Source organism: Pleurodeles waltl, chromosome 5 (assembly GCF_031143425.1).
Source record: "Pleurodeles waltl isolate 20211129_DDA chromosome 5, aPleWal1.hap1.20221129, whole genome shotgun sequence".
Classification (NCBI taxonomy): Eukaryota; Metazoa; Chordata; class Amphibia; order Caudata; family Salamandridae; genus Pleurodeles; species Pleurodeles waltl.
The window spans coordinates 538,554,178-538,576,332 of record NC_090444.1 but is presented as its reverse complement, the minus strand read 5'-3'; positions in this window follow the sequence as shown (position 1 = coordinate 538,576,332).

The window sequence follows — 22,155 nt, the reverse complement described above, 5'->3', positions numbered from 1 at the left end:
CACGGCGTCAAAGTTATGCATTAACTTCATCCCCAGATCCAGGGCTGGTGCAGCCCCATGCTCATTCTGTATTTGTTTTAACACTTCCGGTAAATTGGCAAGTGTCGGGGTACCATGTGGGGTAGTATAAACGGCAGCGAAGACCGTACCCCATGTGGCACAGTCATCCACCGAGGGAACCATCCCAAACGGCAAGCACATAGTGAGCAATCTATGTTTTTCCTGTGGTCCCTTATGGGGAAACACAGCTTCCAGCTGATTAGTTTCCTGGGCTATCCAGAACGGTATTTTTTCCAAATCCGTGGGCACTTTACCCATAATAGTATGTACTGTTTGTGGATTAACCCCAGTAGTCAATTGATAACCACCAGCTACAGGCAGTGCTGGACGCGCTGGTGTTGTGTTCAATGTTCGCATTACGAACTGAACCAATCGTCTGTATAATGCCACTAATTCATTATATAAAACTCGTAAATCTGCTATTGGCATATTCTGTGTGCCTGGGTGAGGTGTATATGTGGCAAACATAGGCCAGGTAGGTCCCTCATTACTTAAGGGACCTAACCTCACTCTTCATAGTACATGTGGTAGGGCGCCTTCAAACCAGTTCTGATGCTCTTGATATGTGAGCGATATTTCATGATACTGGTATGCTTCGTACCGTACAGGTACGTTCGCAACTTCATATGTGTGAAATGTGTGCGTTCTTTGGTCAACCTCAGGAAAGGTGACCCAACAGTAAAATCTTTCTGTTTGGTATGCTTCAGTTGCTTCTATTATCAGAGTAACATCCCCGCCCTCGTCTGTAAGGCCATGCGCTAATAAATGTTGTGTAAGTGCATGTCTAGAATTTGCAGGAATGTCTATGTTATTAGCCATAGTTGTTTTTAGAGAAACGGAACACCAAATAGGGGAAGTCTTTTCCTTTTTATGAGTTCGAGCTCGAACAACCTACAGCTTAATTAGGTGTTACCTGTTCAGCTGAGGAGGAATCTCGCAAAGACCACGGACGTCTCCGTATAACGGTACTTAGGGTACCTGTTGTCTGTGAGACAGTGATAGTCAGGGTAGCCGTAAATTAGTGCCTAAACACCATCGTTGGTAGCGCCATGTCATAGTTTGGACTCTTGCTCTGAGCAAGACTGCTGGTTTAAGGATGACAGTACTTTTGTTTGTAGGCGACTGCGTCTTTCCTACAACAAGTCGCAACTGTTATCCCAACCTTACCGGCTCACTAGCAGCACCTCACCAGAAACACAATAGTAAAAGGTGATTTATGGCAGCCGTTTACGCATGGACTCAAAAATAAGACATCTCAGGGAGTGTCGTGGTTAAACGGAGATTACTCTTTTCTCATAGATATATTATGTCTCATACAAACACAGGCAATGACACAGATGCAGTAAAGTTATAATAGCTTTTTATTTAACATAACTGCAATTTGCGATAAGTTGCATGGACTGCAATGATTAGGATAATAAATATAGCAAGTGACAGTATTGTGAAGACAAGAGTCATTGTTACGAAGACCCCCACCATTTTGCAATACATAGAAAAGATATATGAGATATAAGATTCCCTACTATCCTAAGAAAAAGGCCTAACCTCCTACCTAAAGGAGAGCTGGGTTCGTTAAACCTAATCTGCCAATGCCGTGTCCATGAGAGGAGCACCCAACCCTCGTTACCTTGGAATGAGGTCTCTATCTCAGACTCCGCAGGGACTCGAAGACTGGGTCAGCGTCAAGACGACTGCAACATTGGTACCAGCGATGGTGGCGATTCCTTCTGGTCGGAATCCCTCTGATTATCTGTCTAAAGTGTGATGTATTTATACAGATCTACAAGGTCCCCTGACGTAGGTGTATTAGATAACAGGCATGCTTGGGACGGCAATTAATATCAACAATCCCTCGAAAGTATAGAGAGGGAAAATCCCTAAGTGTGAACACCTACTGTTTGTTTGACTTTGGTGCTTGATCTTGACGCCTTGGCGCGGTGACACTGATAATGTAACTCATAACAAGTGGCCTAACTATAAACAAGGCAGCCATCTTAGAAGAAATAAATAATTAAATGGGCTAAGACAGAGCAAGCTAAGTAGGTTAAAAGTCACTAGGTGACGGGGGCACAAGTCTACAAGCCAAAGGCTAAGCTAACTCCTGCTTTCCCATTAAAACAAACTAGGATTCACTACACTATGCTCCGACCGCTGTTGAGAGTCCATGCTGCCTGGGGTGTTCCAGCTCTTCTTTGCTTGCAGTGACCCAAAAGGGTTTTCTACAAGTTTCTTGGAGCTAGGAAACCTGTAGAGGGGCTCAAGAATTCTGTGCAGCATGCAGTTTGTCATCTTGCACCTCTTTTTCATAACTGAATGAATGCTGCAAGTTCCTGGGAAGGGGCCCTTCCTAGATGGTAATCTGTCCATTGGAGGATATCTAGGTCATCTAATTCAAGAAGTTGCATTGTCGTTTCCTGTGATGTCAGTTCCATCTTATTTTTTATAACAGAAAGGTGTGCTGCAATTTCTTTCACTTCACATGATTTTTCTTCACGGTCTTCTCCCCTTGCTACTATTTTTGCCACAGATTTTTGCTTCAAGCAGTCTACGTCATTTTCCTTCTGGATTATATTCTTGGCATTGCCTGGCTATTTCTCCTTCCCCGTGTTAGGAGGAGTTTGATGTCTTGCTGATTTATCCAGCACTATCTTCATCTTTAATCAAAAATTACAAGATTGCCAAAGGAGGTTTTTTTCCCTTTTGTGGAATTTCCCGCCCAGCTGTTAGCCGCAAAATGCATGGTGGCACAGTGGCTTCTGGAAGAAGTCACTCTTTCCTCTGGCAATCTAAACGAATGCACAACAGAATTTATTACCATCCTCTTCTTGACAAATTCATGCACAGCAGATGGGGAATAAAGCATGAGGTCCCAGAAATTTGCTATTGCATAAAAATATAGAAATTCAGAACATCCAGGAAGGAGCAAAAACAGAGAGTTTGGTGAGATATGTATTCAATATCATTACAGCTGCCAAAAGAGGTACAGATTTCGAGCAAAACAAGAAAAACATAAGCCAATTGACTTGGTTTTCTGATAAAATGTGTAAAAATCCAGAGAAAGGGCTTGTCAAAATGCCCTTTCCTCCCACATAAAGTCACAGGGGGTCATTACAACATTGGCAGTAAAAGCCGCTTACCGCCAATAGACCGCCGCGGCCGCGGAATTCCGCCACAGCAATTATGACCCACATCTCGGAATCCGCCGAAACTCAGACACCCACACAAGTCCGCCACACCAAAGGTCAGTGTTAAACTGGCGAAAACAAAACCTCCACCTCCACGCCACCAGAAACACGCCCATGCTATTACGACACACGAATCCACGCGGCGGTCTTTCAACCGCGGTATTCCATTGGCGGTACACACCACCGTGCTCAAAATACACACACATCTCCAAAACACCGCCACATTGGACATTTCGAAATACACACACCTGATACACATACACACACCACTCCCACACACCTAACACAATATAAAACACACACCCACATCACCCACAAACCCCTACGACCAAAAATACTGGAAGAAGGCCAGAGAGAGAGCACAGAATAGACAATACCACCGCACAGAGGCACACAACACCATCACCCACACAACATCCACGCACAAAACACCACACACCACTACACATCACTACACTCATCACCACATACACCACCTCACACATCACACACACCACCCCATGGCACGCCAAAGACACCCCCGATTTTCCGAGGAGGAGCTCAGGGTCATGGTGGAGGAAATCCTATGGGTAGAGCCACAGCTATTTGGAGCACAGGTGCAGCACACCTCCATAGCCAGGAAGATGGAGCTACGGTGAAGAATAGTCGACAGGGTCAATGCAGTGGGACAACACCCAAGAAATCGGGAGGACATCAGAAAGAGGTGGAACGACCTACGGGGGAAGGTGCGTTCAGCGGTCTCCAGGCACAACATCGCGGTACAGCGGACTGGCGGCAGACCCCACCTCCTCACCAACAACTAACAACATGGGAGGAGCAAGTCTTGACCATCATGCATTCAGAGGGCCTCGGAGGAGTCGGTGGAGGAATGGACACTGGTAAGTCAAATCTTAACTATCAGATCCCCCACCCTACCTGCATGCTATCACACACCCCCACACTCACACCCTCCCCTATCACTCCACCTACACACTAATGTACTAAGAACACAAACCACACATCCCAACAACAAGCCCTGCATGACACAACTAAGCATGGTCACCCCTCACCAAAGCATGCTCACTGCACATACCCAGAACAACCCCCTAACCATCATCACACAAGCCCCACACAGGAATGCTAGCACTGGGGTACGCGCTCACCCACCCATTGCACACCATGACACACACACATACAATAATCATGCTCTTATGCCCCTGCAGGATCACGAAGGACCGTCACCACACCGGAGGGTCCAGACATCTCCACTCCACCCACAGAAGAGGCCCAAGTGACGATAGTAGCTCTGCCCTACTGGAGCTTGATGACCAGCCCGGACCATCGTGGGCCTCGGGACAGTCGGTTCCCCTTGCAGAGGCACAGCCCAACACTGACCTTCCACCCTCTGGTAACACCAGCACAGCACCCACCCAGCGGGCCCAAACCTCCTTACCCAGGACAGGTCAATCAGCTGTGTGTCCACCACTACAGGGCACCCAGGATAACCCACCACCCAAACAACAACAGGGACCTGGGGGCAGTGGTAGTGGGCACACGGTCCAGGGGACGGAGGCACAGGAACACAGGGGAACTGTGAGGGCTGCTGTGCGACAGGGGGTGGACAGGCCAAGGGAACCCACTCTCCACGAGGCCCTATCCTCCATCATGGGATCATACCACCACTCCCAGGAGACGATGGTGACGGTCCTGGTTAAGTTTCAGGAGACCCAGCACCTGCTGGAGGAACAGTATTTGGGCTTCAGGGAGGAGCTCAGGACCATCAGCTCCGCCTTGGGCACCATCGTAGGGGTGCTGAAGGACATACAGCAGACCTTGAGGGACACCGTGGCACTCCAAGGGGCCCCTGACACTAGCCGGCGCTAGTGGACAGGAGGCACCGCCACAGGACCACCACACCAGCACCCCACCCCCTGCAGACGGACAACCACCACGCAAGCGGTCCCTGAGATCCAGGAACAGGACAGAGCAAGATGGCAAGACCCCCGCCAGGAAATTACACCACCCTGATTGTCCCCCCACCGTCCCACTTTGTTACCCTGTCCATACTTTAACTGCCCCAGCTCCACTTCCTATGCCCAGATGGGCAGTGCACCTGTGAGACTAATAGACTGGACTCTGCCATGGACATTCCTACACCATCACCCATCACCATTTTACAACCCCCTTCCATTTTTGAGCACTTAAATAAACACCCTTGAACCACAAAACATTCTGGAGTCAGTCTATGATTTAGTAAAATGTATGATCAATGACAGTGTCAAAATGCTTTTTCTATTGTTAAGGTAACATACCATTGTCACACATCACAAGTCCTTGAAGGATGCATGCAGATGACACACGTTGGTAACCACACCTGTGAAACTGTAATGGAAAGGAACAACTCAGTTACCAAATAATCCCATTCAATTACACACTGGATAGAGTAAGACGTGTGACAGTGAATGTCATGTTAAAAAAGAAAATGTTCTCACCTGTGTGTCACTGGAAATATTGCTGTATGACTGACTCCCTGTTGTCGTTGTCTTCTTCCTCAGCTTCCTCCTCATCACTGTCCACAGGCTCCACAGCTGGCACAACACCGTCATCTGGACCATCCTCCTGCAGAAAAGGCACCTGGCGTCGCAAAGCAAGATTGTGAAGCATCGAGCAGGCGATGATGATCTGGCACACCTTCTTTGGTGAGTAGAATAGGGAACGACCTGTCATATGGAGGCACCTGAACCTGGCCTTCAGGAGGCCGAAGGTGCGTTCGATCACCCTCCTAGCCCGCCCATGGGCCTCATTGTAGCGTTCCTCTGCCCTGGTCCTGGGATTCCTCACTGGGGTCAATAGCCAGGAAAGGTTGGGGTAACCGGAGTCCCCTAATAGCCACACACAGTGCCTCTGGAGTTGACCCATCACATCAGGGATGCTGCTATTCCGCAGGATGTAGGCGTCATGCACTGAGCCAGGGAACATTGCATTTACCTGCGAGATGTACTGGTCTGCCAAACAGACCATCTGTACATTCATGGAATGATAACTCTTCCGGTTCCTGTACACCTGTTCACTCCTGTGGGGGGGGGGACCAAAGCCACATGGGTCCCATCAATAGCACCTATGACGTTGGGGATATGTCCAAGGGCATAGAAGTCACCTTTCACTGTAGCCAAATCTTCCACCTCAGGGAATATGATGTGTCTCCTTACGTGTTTCAGCAGGGCAGACAACACTCTGGACAGCACGTTGGGAAACATAGGCTGGGACATCCCTGATGCCATGGCCACAGTTGTTTGAAAAGACCCACTTGCAAGGAAATGGAGCACTGACAGCACCTGCACGTCAGGAGGGATTCCAGTGGGATGGCGGATTGGTGACATCAGGTCTGGCTCCAACTGTGTACATAGTTCCTGGATAGTGGCACGGTCAAACCTGTATGTCACAATTAAATGTCGCTCCTCCATTGTCAACAGGTCCACCAGCGGTCGGTACACCGGAGGATTCCGCCATCTTCTCAATTGTCCCAGCTGACGGCCCCTAGGAAGGACAACAGCGAGGATCAAGTCAACTTTTTTCCAGGTATGTACCCACAGATACACAGAACACGACACCAAACACAAAACCCTTCCTGTATGTGTGTTGAGTGTAGGCCTAGCTATGTGTGACGCAGAAGTAAATGGAGCCATGTGTGCCTCCTGAAATGGCGGCTGCCTGACCTCTAAACTGGGACAATGGGATTGTGGGGTAACTGCGTTGGCGTTGCACACCATTGCGGTAGGCGGTCGTAGACCGCGGCGCAATGCTGCATTGGTTTACATCGGACCCTATGGGTCCCAGGAGCCAATGAGGAAATGCGCGGGCGGTGATGATATGCACCGCCGCGGACGTCACCGCCATTTTCTATCTGTTCTATCACTAGATACCTGATCTACGACAGGAGAGGACGTACACTGCAAGTGCTGCTGTGACCTCGGTCTGGAAGCGACGATGGCTGCTGCGTCTGGGGAAAGGGCCCCTGCCTTCACTGCTCAGGAGTTGGAGAAACTGGTAGACGGGGTCCTCCCCCAGTACACGCTACTCTACGGTCCTCCAGACCAACAGGTAAGTACACTGGGAGCACGCTGTATGGGCTAGGCCTGGGTGGAGAGGGCTGGTTGGAAGAGTGAAGGGGGCAGAGTTCAGGGAACATTAATGCATGTGAATGAATGTGCCACATGGCTAGGGTAGGGAGGGGGGCCACGCACATTGACGGTGCGGTTGTTAATGACTTCTCTTCTTCCCTTGTGCATGTCATGTAGGTCAGCGCCCACCAGAAGAAGGACATCTGGCGTGCCATCGCCATAGACGTCCGGACCCTGGGAGTCCACCAGAGACGGGGCACCCACTGCCGTAAACGATGGGAGGACATTCGCCGCTGGAGCAAGAAGACGGCGGAGGCTCAGCTGGGGATGGCCTCCCAACGTGGGATGGGTGCCCGTCGCCCCATGACCCCCCTGATGTTCCGGATCCTGGCGGTGGCCTACCCTGAGTTGGATGGGCGCTTGAGGGCATCACAGCAGACACAAGGGGGTGAGTACAACATCATTCTGCTGACTTGGCGCGCAGTGGAGGGGTCTGGGTGGGGGAGGAGTCCTGTGGGTGTACCTAGGCCAGGCAGACATAGGTAGACTAGGCCCCTCCGTAATGCAGGCCATGTGGTTCCCTACCCCGCCGCAGTAGAGTGCCAAGGAGGGGCCCGGCTGCCACAGCCCCGCTGGGCAATGAGGGAACGTCATGCCACACACCAATGCCCAGTCCAGAGAACGTCATGCCACACACCAATGCCCAGTCCAGAACTGGCATGGCAAAGCACCACTGAACAGTCCAGACACCGCCATGGCAAAGCACAGCTGAACGGTCCAGAACCGGCATGGCAAAGCACCGCTGAACAGTCCAGACATCGCCATGGCAAAGCACTGCTGAAGAGTCCAGACACCACATGGCAAAGCACCGCTGAACAGTCCAGACACCGCCATGGCAAAGCACCGCTGAAGAGTCCAGACACCGCCATGGCAAAGCACCGCTGAAGAGTCCAGACACCGCCATGGCAAAGCACCGCTGAAGAGTCCAGACACCGCATGGCAAAGCACTGCTGAACAGTCCAGACACCGCCATGGCAAAGCACCGCTCGAGAGTCCAGACACCGCCATGGCAAAGCACCGCTGAAGAGTCCAGACACCGCCATGGCAAAGCACCGCTGAAGAGTCCAGACACCGCCATGGCAAAGCACCGCTGAACAGGGCATGCACCGGGGAAGTATGAAATGTCCGCCACATCAAGCATCGTTATCCCATGTGCGGGTGGGCCAGGGACGGTACAGGAACTTCCACGGGGAGACTAATCCAGTCTGGGCACCAGTCCCCCTCCTGAACCAGTGGAGGCTGTTATCTACTTTGGAAACTGTGGCTTTGCACTCCCCAGGATGGTACAGTGGGCAAGCCACCCACTGTAGAGACTTGAGAGACTGTGGCTTTGCACTCCCCAGGATGGAACAGTGGGCAAGCCACCCACTGTAGAGACTTGAGAGACTGTGGCTTTGTACTCCCCAGGATGGTACAGTGGGCAAGCCACCCACTGTAGAGACTTGAGAGACTGTGGCTTTGCACTCCCCAGGATGGAACAGTGGGCATGGAGCCCCGTCGTGGACCTGGCTTTGCACTCCTCCGGCTGAGGTGCCCCCCCTTCCCTTCCCCCTCAGGTGCCTGTAGTATTTCTATCTGATGCCCCGGCAGTGTTCTCTCCCCGTGCGGACAGGTATCTTTTGTGAGCCTCGCCCATGCATTTTTGGACTAGTGGTGCACGGACATTTATATGTGCATATCTGCACTACTTCTCAAAATGTATATACTTTTGTATGGTTAGCTAATATATCTGTATATTTTTGAGACATGTACATTGATACATTACAAGGTTTGGACTGATTTCGTTTTGTCTTTGCTTTCTTCCTGGGGGGTTGTGGGTTGTTGATGTTATTTTTGTAAATGCTTTGGTGTGTGTGTTGTAATATGCGAGGGTGGTGTGGGGGTGGGGGTGTTGCGTGTGTGTCCCCCTAACTTTTGCATCCCCCGTCCCCTATGTCATAGGTGCAGTACTCACCGTTGTCGTCGCAGGCGTTGGTCTTCGTAGATGAGTAGGAATACAAGGGCCGGTAGGATTTGGAGTTCAGGCTCCATGGAGTCCTCCTTCCTTGTGGGATGTGTTCAGGTGAGCGTTTTCCCATTGCAGAATCTGTTTCCGCCGTGTTTTTATCCACGGAGAATCCGCCCCGGAAAAGGTGGCGGATTGGCGGTTTGTGATACTGTGGGCGGTACATTGTCTTCTGCCTGTCTGTTGGCGGTGACCGCGGCGCTGCTTTTCTGTACCGCTATGGCGGTCGGAGTGTTAAAGTGGCTGTCTTTGTTGGCGGTTTCCGCCACGGTCATAATTCCAAAAAGTTTACCGCCAGACTGTTTGCGGTCTTACCGCTGCTTTAACAACGTCCGCCAGTGTTGTAATGACCACCACAGTTCTCAAAAATTCTAAAAATATGAACGACTCACTGATTCTTCTCTTCCATTTGATGGTGGATTGCTTGGCATTTCCCCTTAATTGATGTCTAAGCATATTCCATGAACAGAGTCACACTCAGTTATTCTTGCTGGCATCTATGGTGACCATTAGAGGGACTGGCAGATCAAATTTAAATCCTTAGGAGAGGTTTGATATGACCGGCTAATGTTACAGGAAGGTTGCAAGTCGATGGGATAGAGACGTTGAAATTCAAAAGGCTTAAGAACAGGAGCTTAAGAGCTCTCAGAGGAGGACGACTCACTCTGCCTTAGACTGTACTTAAGAGATCTACTAGGAACTTCAACTGGTGGCCGGCCCCAAGTTGATAACTCAGCCAAAGGTTCCTAACATGTTGGTGCAAGGGTAATTGTAAGAAGAATGTGCGTGGATACAGGGTATATCTCCATGGTAGATGGCAGAAGCAACATAGATTAAATTAAGTAAATTAAGAGTTAAGGTTCAGAATTATATAACAGGAGTTAGATTAACGGTTAATGCATGTATATGTACAAATCGCAAATGTAGCAGTAACATTTGAATTGTTTTACTTCTACATTACTGTAGACATACCTATTAGTCACAACTGTTAGCCTCTGCTCTTTTTAATCTGCTTTTCATTATTATACCACTTTTAACTTTGTAATTTATTTTCTGTTTATTCCACTCATATCGTTTTGCCAAAGAATGAGCACTGATCGTGTGGCTTGCCATCACCACCATCTAAATCGCTGTTACCATGAAGACCCTCTGCTTGGGGGCCCAAAATGACCCGTACCACATCACACCTACACCAAAGGACTCCTATCAATCAGTGAAGAACTAACCCCAACCTCAGCACCTCCATCAACTCAGACACATTCCCAGAAACCTGGAAACATGCCACCATCATTCCCCTGCTCAAGAAACCATCTACTGACCCAGCCACACTTTCCATCTACAAACCCATATCCCTCCTACCATGCTTTTCAACTACAGACCTATTTCCTTCCTATGACTAGCTCCTCAACGCCACGTAGTTTGGGTTTGGGCCAACAACAATACAAAAACAGCACTCTTCACCACCACAGACGACATATGCATCATTCTTCACAGAGGAGACACAGCAGCCCTCATTCTCCTAGACCTCTCTGCAGCATTTGACATGGTCTCACACCCTATCCTTATCAGGTGGCTGCACAAGACTGGCATCTAAGAACCCACCCTCTACTACATCTGCTCCTTCTTAATGGATGGAATGCAAGCTGCCAGCCTGGCACCTTAATTCTCAAAATCCCATAAACTCTTCTGTGCAGTGCCTCAAGGTTCATCTCTCAGCCCCACTCTCATCAACGCATACATGATCCCTCTGGCCAACATCATCCATGCACATAACACCAACATCCTCTCCTATGCCAATGACATGCAACTCATACTCTCCTTCTCAAGTAAGACTCCAACAAAAGAAACAAGTTCACTGCCTCCATGACTGAGGTCGCTAACTGGATGAAAGCCAATTGTCTCAACCTCAACACTGACAAGACTGAAGTAGTGATCTTCGGCAAGAACATCTTACCATGGGACTCCAACTGGTGGCCAGCGGAACTCGGACCCACACCCAGCACTCATGCCAGGAACTCTGGAATAATCATCAACAGTATACTGGACATGGCCGCACAACTCAACACCATCACTGCTCCCTGCTTCCACACCCTCATGATGCTGAGGAACATCTTCAGATCACTACCAAGTCAAAATAGAAAAGCTGTCACTCATGCCCTGCCCTACTCATTAGAAAGTTGGACTACAAAAATACCCTCCACGCTCGGATCACCAAGCAACTGTAGGAAAGTACCATCTTGCCTGGCATGTTACCCCCATTTTTACTTGGGTGTCAGTTTGTTTTTGCCTGTCTCACTAGGATCCTGCTAGCCAGGACCCCAGTGCTCATAGTTTGTGGCCTAAATGTGTTCCCTGTGTGGTGCCTAACTGTGTCACTGAGGCTCTGCTAACCATAACCTCAGTGCTTATGCTCTCTCTGCTTTTAAAATTGTCACTGCAGGCTAGTGACCATTTTCACCAATTCTGATTGACACACTGGAACACTCTTATAATTCCCTAGTATGTGGTACCTAGGTATCCAGGGTATTGGAGTTCCAGGAGATCCCTATGTGCTGCAGCATTTCTTTTGCCACCCATAGGGAGCTCAGACAATTCTTACACAGGACTGCCATTGCAGCCTGAGTGAAATAACATCCACATTATTTCACAGCCATTTTACACTGCACTTAAGTAACTTATAAGTCACCTATATGTCTAACCTTCACTTAGTGAAGGTTAGGTGCAAAGTTACTAAGTGTGAGGGCACCCTGGCACTAGCCAAGGTGCCCCCACATAGTTCAGGGCAATTTCCCTGGACGTTGTGAGTGCGGGGACACCATTACACGTGTGCACTACATATAGGTCAATACCTATATGTAGCTTCACAATTGTAACTCCGAATATGGCCATGTAACATGTCTATGATCGTGGAATTGTCCCCCATGCCAAATCTGGTATTGGGATGCCAATCCCATGCATCCCCGGGGCTCCAGCATGGAACCCAGGTACTGCCAAACTAGCTCTCTGGGGTTTTCACTGCAGCTACCGCTGCTGCCAGACAGGCTTCTGCCCTCCTGGGTCTGGGAAGCCCAGTCCCAGGAAGGCAGAACAAAGGATTTCCTCTGAGAGAGGGTGTTACACCCTCTCCCTTTGGAAATAGGTGTTAAGGGCCTGAGAGGAGTAGCCTCTCCTGGCCTCTGGGAATGCTTTGAAGGGCACAGATGGTGCCCTCTTTGCATAAACCAGTCTACACCAGTTCAGGGATCCCCCAGCCCCTGTACTGGTGCGACATTGGACGAAGGAAAGGGGAGTGGCCACTCCCCTGTTCATCACCACCCCAGGGGTGGTGCCCAGAGCTCCTCCTAGTGTGTCCCAGACCTCTGCCATCTTGAATGCTGAGGTGTGAGGGCACAATGGAGGCCTCTGAGTGGGCAGTGCCAGCAGGTGACGTCAGAGACCCCTCCTGATAGGTGCTTACCTGGTTAGGTGGCCAATCCTCCTCTGAAGGCTATTTAGGGTCTCTCCAGTGGGTTTCTCTTCAGATAATGAATGCAAGAGCTCACCAGAGTTCCTCTGCATCTCTCTCTTCAACTTCTGCCAAGGATTGACCGCTGACTGCTCCAGGACACCTGCAAAACCGCAACAAAGTAGCAAGACAACTACCAGCAACATTGTAGCGCCTAATCCTGCCGGCTTTCTCGACTGTTTCCTGGTGGTGCATGCTCTGAGGGCTGTCTGCCTTCAACCTGCACTGGAAGCAAGAAGAAATCTCCCGTGGGTCGACGGAATCTTCCCCCTGCTAACGCAGGCACCAAACTTCTGCATCACTGGTCCTCTGGGTCCACTCTCATCTTGATGAGCATGGTCCCTGGAACACAGGAGCTGGATCCAAGTGACTCCGACAGTCCAGTGGTCCTTCTGTCCAAATTTGGTGGAGGTAAGTCCTTGCCTCCCTACGCCAGACAGTAATCCTGTGTACTGTGTGAACTGCAGCTGCTAGGGCTTCTGTGCACTTTTGCAAGGAATCCTTCATGCACAGCATAGCCCAGGTCCCCAGTGCTCTGTCCTGCATTGCTCAACTTGCTGAGTTGACCACCGGCTTTGTGGGAACCTCCTTTGTAGTGTTGAGACGACCGCCGTGCTCAGATTTCTTGAATGCGTGTTCAAGTGCTTCTGCGGGTGTTGCCTGCTTTTGCATGGGCTCTCTGTGCTGCTGAGTGCCCCCTCTGTCTCCTCTTCCAAGGGGCGACCTTCTGGTCCTTCCTGGGCCTGGGCAGCACCCATTTTCTTTGACCACAACCTTTGCAGCTAGCAAGGCTTGTTTGCAGTCTTTCTGCATGGAAACAACTCTGCGTCCTCCAGCACATCGTGGGACATCTTCTGTGCAAAGGAGACGTTCCTGGCATCTTCCATTGTTGCAGAATCTTCAGCTTCTTCCACCCGGAGGCAGCCATTTTGCACCTTCATCCGGGGTTTAGTGGGCTCCTGCCCCCCGTACACTTTTGTGACTTTTGGACTTGGTCCCCTTCCTTTGCAGGTCCTCAGGTCCAGGAATCCATCTTCAGTGCCTTTCAGCCAGTTGTTGTCCTTGCAGAATCTCCTATCACGACTTTAGTGTGTTTCTGGGGAAGTAGGGTAACTTTACTCCTACTTTTCAGGGTCTTGGGGTGGGGTATCTTGGAGACCATTAGTGTTTTCTTACACTCCCAGTGACCCTCTACATGCTACAGTAGGCCAGGGGTCCCTAAGTGGTACGCATTCAAATTTCTTTGTATATGGTTTGTGTTGCCCCTACGCCTAATACATCCTATTGTATTCTACAGTGTTTGCACTACTTTTCTAACTGTTTACTTACCTGATTTTGGTTTGTGTGTACATTTTGTGTATTTTACTTACCTCCCAAGGGAGTATATCCTCTGAGATATTTCTGACATATTGTCACTAAAATAAAGTACCTTTATTTTTAGTAACTCTGAGTATTGTGATTCTTCTGATATAGTGCTATATGATATAAGTGGTATAGTAGGAGCTTTGCATGTCTCCGAGTTTAGCCTAAGCTGCTCTGCTATAGCCACCTCTATCAGCCTAAGCTGCTAGAACACTACTAATCTACTAATAAGGGATAACTGGACCTGGCACAAGGTGTAAGTACCATCAGGTACCCACTATAAGCCTGGCCAGCACCCTACATTGGTGGTGCAGCGGTGGGATGAGTACTTGTAACTGCTTTACCACTTTGTCATTGGTGTTTTCATAAGAAAATCATATACCAAATACTTAAAAATATACACAGTTAACCTAAACAGTTCAACTTTCTTTCTACAAACTTTCTAAGAGGTTTCAGAAAAGTTTTGAAAAGTTTTGAAAAGTTTGAAAAAGTTTTTCTCTTTTCTCTAAACGTTTCTAAACTTTTTTCTCTCTGTCCTAAACCCTTTCTAATAATCATGTCTGCAGTAGAACTTACTCCCACAGTTGTCCAGGCAACCTATGGTAGTTTAAACTTTAAAAGTTTGAGAGGTCTCTGCATAGAAAGAGGTTTAAGCATTGGTAAGAACCTTACCAAAGATCTTCTCCTTAGCCTTCTCCTAGAAAGTGACCAGAACCAGTCTGGCCCATCCCAGGATCAGGAGGTAGAGGCGGGGGGTACCCAGCAAGACTCAGAGGAGTCCCCTGAGGATGCTGGTGAGGGTTCATCCAAAGACCTGCCAGCTAACAGGCCTCCTAGTGTCATTGGTAGTGGGAGGGGGTCACACACTAATAGGGCACCTTTCACTCCAAAAGACCAGGTTACTAGAGTCCAGACAGTTAGAGACAGGTCACACTCTGCCAATTCCCACATTTCTTCTGTGTCTCAGAATTTCCAAGCCTCCTACCCTGAGGATAACACTGTGGAAAGGGAACTCAGAAAGCTGAGGTTGGAAGTGGCGAGGGTGAAGCTAAGACAGCAGCAGCTGGTCTTAGACAGGGAATCTCTAGATGTAGAAAGGGAAAGGCAGAGGTTGGGGTTAGTTCCCCATGGGGGCAGCAGCAGTGTTTTTGATAGCAATCCTGTAAGAGAACAAGATTCCAGAACCTGCATAAAATAGTCGCCCCTTACAAGGAGGGGGATGACAATAACAAGTGGTTTGCTGCACTTGAGAGGGCTTGTGTGGTACAAAAACCATCCAGAACTTGGCAGCAAACTCATCCTCAGCCTCCCACACAGAAATCACATCACACCACTTCAGGGATCTCCACTTGTGCCCAGTAGGCAAATATGCTCATTCTCCTTATACACACATTCGGGGCACTACACAACCTAAGCCCCCACCTACCTGAACTGTTGCTTTGCCTTTCACCAACCCCCAAGACACCTGCTCTCCCCAGGATTCCTACTTGCACACATCCCACACATGCACAACACCAGAACAGGAGAACAGGCATTCTTTTACATCTATTACATTACCTGGATTTTCAATTAACCAACCTACCATGGGCAGTGCTAGGAGCACACACTCAGCGCCAGGATGACCTTGTGATAGTGTGCTTTAGAAATACTCATAGCATAAGAACATAACATTTGCTCAGTTGTTTAAAGGGTCATAGTAATTCTTTTGTCTCAGAGTAATCAACACTCTTTCAACTTGCTGTTCGAGGACGGACGTGTTTTAAAGAATTTAACCTGCATCTCTTTTAGCTGAAGTTTTTGGTTCAACTTTTATGTCTGGTTCTTTTTTCGGTCAGTCGCTTATAAAGAAGGGAGACATAACGTCCATTTATTAGCAACAACTGTATTGCTTCTTCTAGCTGGAGGGGATTTATTCCCTTAAAATCCACATTCACCTTACAATGTGATACATTTGTATTTGGAATTAAGGTGAGAGACCTTTAATATCCCAAATTGGAAAATCTTTTTCTAATCTTAGATATCAGACTTTGGTCAGGAGAACTAGGTTGGCCTGTCAATGGGACCTTCACAACAGGATCTGCTGAAACAGATGAACTGACTCTGGGGGACAATCATGGCATCCATATGTTTTACCCTAGCAGAGCTGAGTTGTGTAGGGCCAGTGAGGGTAGCTTCCAATTGAGAGAAAAGAAGCACCTCTGGGTTGGGTGCCAGGTGTGCAAGTCCCATTGGGCTAAAAGGGCTTCAGGCCCCATTTGTGCTGGAAAGTCACTCTTTCATTACAAAATACTATGTTGAGGCGTCTTTAAAATTGTCTTTCATTATATGAGAGCTGAGCAGCGCAGCACATGTGCAATGGGAGAAAAGCTTTTGAGGAACAAAATATTTCTCCTCTAGATGAAAAGCACAGCACATGTGCAATGTAGTAAAAGCTTGGAGGAACAAAAATATTTCTCCTCAAGATGGTGGTAGTTTTTGGTGCAAGGCCCTGGCTACGATTGTCAGTAACTAGTGCTTTGCATCAAATACCATGGGTGTAGCATGAAAACACCCATGTATCCCCAACGGGATGCCAATTTGACACACAGTAGTGCAGGCACTACTGTCCATAACTTTTTGGCTACTTCCCAGCGGAAATAACAGTTTGTGCTGGAAGTTAAATCCCATTTCTAAACTTTGTGCTATTTTGCGCTGCTCAAAGTTTTAGCAATTGTGTCCCATTTAGTGTTTTATATAAAATGGGTGTGTGTATGTATATTTTTTTAGTAATCCATAATCAGTCTATACTAATGGAAACATTTTCTTTAAGTTTCCATTAGAAAGACCACAGACCTCCCCTGATAATACCCTTACCTTATCTCTCCAAAAGAATGAATCTTTGTCACTATGAAGCCTCACATTACTTCATCAATTAAAACCATCCTCTGTTTCCCAAGCAACCTATAGATCTGCTGATTAAGCAATTGTTGCTTGCATTCACATTTTTTCAGGTGACAGGCATGAGCAGTAAGGCTTGTTACGTCTTTCGTTGTCAGCCTCTACATTGGCTTCACAGAACAGGAGATCCCTTCCCTTACCTTTCAGATGGGGCACCAGAAAGTTTGAATTATCTGTTCTAGAACGGTTGTTTTTTCAAAACAAAAAGTATGGGCATGTCTTTGTAAAATTTAAAAAGAACTTGGAGCATAATTTCCAGTGGGTCCCCATACTTCAACCACTGAGGTCATCCAAAAGCCATTTACTGGTAGATAAGGCTGTGTTTTTTTTCATTGCCTCTCGTGCCTGATAATGCCACACTCTCTGCCTAATGAGCCCACTTGAAATATATGGGCCACCCTTGGGAACTGTAAGGAGTGGAACTCCAGCGATCATGCAGCTCAATTCGCCAGTGGTGGGAATAATAACCCAATTTTACCCGCTGGAAAATCCAGCAGATAAGATCACTGTGAGAAAAGGCTGTTTTGTTTCCTAGACCCATCATATGACCCTGTCATGTAGACTCTCATTATTCTAATGAGACTACTGGATTTTGAGCTGCAAGATCGTTCACAGTGTGGGGGACTAAGTCTGACCCACGGTGGATGGCACTTGTCACTCTAAATCCGGGTTTTGCTCCGGCTAACTAGCAGTGCCTCATCTCTCCCTAATGGTAGAGACAATTGGGCAGCCGAGCGCATGACATCTTAGTACTTCTCAGGGAAGTAGTGGTCACTCAGGTCACAACCGGTTCTCTCATACACAGGTCTCATGTAGAAATGACAAAGGCAGTTTAAGTTTTAAAGATTCGTTTAATAAAACGACTGCATTTTGGATAGCAAAGCGTGAGCTGCAATAACCAGAACTATACAACACAGTAAAATTAAAATAGTAACGATGAGAGTGATGCACAAGAATAAGGTGATCATAGTGCAGCTAGATTATTTTCTCTCTAAGTTATATTTCGAGCGCAGCATGTTAAGCTCTAAGCCTGCCTTTCAGGTTCCCCCGGGAGGACATCAACCCTCATACCTGAGCAAAGGCCTGTAATCTGCATCAGCATCTGCAACGGGGCATTCTGTAATCCCTTGCTGGAATCTCCCTCTTGACGTATACTAGGACTAGGAAGTGTTTTTATAACTAACACGCAGATGTTCTAAGAAAATGTCCCTACGTAAGGATGTGTATTTTCTACGAATACTGGAGACTAAACTTCTACCAGGTTTACCGGCAATGTACCAGACTGTAGCCTTGACTGAAGCACAAGGCGATCAAGAATGCATTATTTGAGAACACAGTGCTGAACTAAGCTAAAAAGTATGGTAGAAGAAATTAAAACAAGACCGTAAAACTGGTTATTGTAAAATAGTGCGAAGCTGAATAAAATATATCTAGGGCAAAGTGCGCAGTGGCCAAGTGTGTTAAACTAACGTGCATGAAGCTATATTAAAAATGGCTACACTACAACCCATGCCCAAACTTCCAGCAAGGCAGCCAACATTCTCCACTCTTTCTTCACCCTCTTCCCTGCCCACCCTTCAACCCTGATTTACATTAGCCCCCGCACACTTTTGCCACAGCCCCCTGCACGGTGTAAATTTGTGTACTAAACCCAACAGAAAAAGGAATACCATGCATAACAGTGCCTCGTAAATCGAAGTCTGTACAGCAATATCCCATTCTGGGGGTTCAACTCATACTTGCATGGTACTGATGTTACTGCACAGTACTAGAAATTACTGCTGCAGAGTTTGCAGCCACCACTACCGTGCAGCTAGTAATCAGGGCCCTGGTGAGCTGCTGAAGGTGCTTAGGAACAAAACAACAGTGATGAAAGGTCCAGTTATCATGTCCCACAGCAGACGTACTTCACCAGACTTTATCTTCAACAAGGATGAGAGAATGCAAGTTTCCATCAGAATGCATTATATAGAGAGAGAGGCATTGTATTGTTTTTTATTACTATATCACCTTCCTAAACCTTGGGAGGCACATAGAGCAGATCAGGCAGATGCATTACTTTGTTTTATTTCTTAATGCTTTGAGTGTTTTCATAATACTAGTCACTATTCAAAAAGAAACTGAAAGAAAACATGATGTAATCTGTCATCAGGTTTTAGCAACGAGTCTAATTATTGACATTTTAGCCAAGCCCTCCAAAGTCTGTCCGCTTTATATATCCCAGGTAATTGTTGCCTAAAGCAAAGTATATTGTAGCTGGTGTAGTCCCTGTTGCACCGTGAAGGTTATACAGCTTTTACTTTCAATAAAAGTTGTTTTAGGGTTGATTTGATGCACACTTAAGCCTTGTAACTATTCCTGCATTTCCACTTCCAAAAGGCAGCTCCCGTCAACTCTGTGCACTTTTTCTACCACACACTCCATGAGGTTTGAACTGCAAACAGTCAATGCAGGCACTGGCTTGTACGGTCACCTCTATCAAACTTCTCACCCATGCCCATGTGTAAGCACAGCTAGACCCTTGTTCATGACAAGGTTTCTCCCATTCTCACACACCAGAACACTTCAAACATAAGCCAGACTGCACTCACACACTTCTGTCCATCAATTAGAATTGAATGCTTACAAATCTGTCACTCTTTGTCATTTCACATTCATGCAGAGAAATAGGAGCAACATGTATTGCCTCATGCAGGGGCATAGGGGCAAAATTATAAGGAACATGTTAGACCTGGCATCCTGGCTAGTCTCCCCTGTCTTTTTTTGCCTCTGCTTCCCCTTTTTTCACTGTGTAATGGACTCTGTTTTTGCTGTTTTTGGTACTCTGGGCACTTTACCACTGCTAACCAGTGCTAAAGTGCAAGTGCTTCCTTTGTAAATTGTATGTGTAATTGGCTTTTCCATGATTGACATATCTGATTTACAAGTACGTCCCTAGTAAAGTGCACTAGAGGTGCCCAGGGCCTGTAAACCAAATGCTACTAGTGGGCCTGCAGAACTGTGCCACCCACATGAGTAGTCCTGTAAACATGGCTCAGACCTGCCACCACAGTGTCTGTGGGTGCAGTTTTAACCTGCCAATTCGACCTGGGAAGTGTACCTACTTGCCAGGCCCAAACCGTCCCTTTTTATACATGTCAGGCACACCGAAGGGAGTCCCTAGGTAGTCCCATGGGCAGGGTGCAGTGTATATTAAAGGTGGGACATGTATTGATGTGTTTTGCATGTCCTAACAGTGAAATACTGCCAAATGTGGGTTTCACTGTTGCAAGGCCTATCTCTCCCATAGGGTAACATTGGGGCTGCCTTTAAATAACTTTTAAGTGCAGTTTCCCTTTGGAAGCAGATAGAGATAAGGGTTTGGTGTCTCTGAACTCACAATTTAAAAATGCAGCTGTTGGTAAATTTGGTTTTTAAATTGTCTGTTTGAAAATGACACTTTTAGAAAGGAGGCATTTTCTTGCTTAAACCATTCTGTGACTCTGCCTGCTTGTGTATTCCCTGTCTGGGTCAGACTGACAGATGGGCTGTTTGTGAATCTCCACTAGACAGTGACACAAAAGGAGCAGGGGTGTAGCCTTCATATCCTGATGGGCCATCTGGGCTAGAGTGGAGGGAGGAGTGGTCACTTACACCTGAATGGGCTGTGTCTGCCCTAAAACAATGCAGTATCCAACCCCCTGGTATGTGTCTGGAGCCAGGCCTGGGCAAGGCAGGATCTTGTGAACAACAGAGACTTTCCTTTGAAGTTTGCCTACTTCTAAGGCAGAAAGGGGTATAAGTAAAGGTCCCAAACCCTCAGATTTTTAGAATTACTTCTAAAACCAAGAGGAACCTCTGCCAAGGAGAACAGCTGAAGAGCTGAAGAGAAGTGCTGCCCCTGCCTGCCTGTGACTGTGCTTTGTTGGGCTATCCTGCCGTTGCTGCTTCTGCCTGAGGAAGGGGACAAAGACTGGACTTTGTGGTATATTCTTGCTTGTGACGAATCTCCAAGGGCTTGGACTGAGCTTGCCTCCTGTTTTGAAATCTCAAGGCCATCAAAGACTTCCTCTGCTAGCACTTTGACTCTCTGCTGAGACACCTGCCCTGCCAAGTAGTGCCTTATCCAGTCACTGGGCCCTTGAAAGGTGAAGCTGGTAGAACAAGGACTGAAATCCACACACAGGAAGCCATGGGTGGAACTTTTCGACACACTACCTGCAACATGGCTGAAAAATGACGCCCACCGCCTAGAGGTTGATTTCAACGCATCACCTGCATTGAGGCTGGAGAAACGACGTAACACCCGCTTGCGGCTGCTGAAAATGATGCAAACCCCACGCAGTGCGGTTTTCCATCACCGTGCAACCAGGATTTCTCATGCATCGCCGTGAACCTGCAAGGATCCGAGGTGCCCTGTCTGGAAATCGATGCATCACTCTCTTGCGGGGGAGCAAAATGATGCACCACCTACCTGACCACAGAAGAAATGATACACGGCCTCACTTGCAAGGAAGGAAACAACGCATTGCTGACTTTTTCGACACATGCTCATTAGTGTAACAACGTTTCTATGGTTTTTCATGGAGTAAGACTCTATTGTTTTGAAAATTAATTTCTTGATTTGTGTATGTTGGATTTTTGTTGTTTTGGTCTCGTTTGATTTAGATAAATATTGCCTATTTTACTAAACTGGTGTAGTGGCCATTTTGTAGTGTTTTCACTGTATTACTGTGTGTGTTGGTACAAATACTTTACACATTGCCTTTGAGATAAGCCTGACTGCTTGTGCCAAGCTACCAGGAGGGTGAACAGGGGTTGTCTAAGTGTGTATCTCCATTGCATTGACTAGAGTGAGGGTCTCTGCTTGGACAGAGTCCAAACTGACAGCGAACAAGAGACCCCATTTCTAATAGAGCATAACTCCCTATGTAGAACGAATGACAAACATGCACTTTTCCA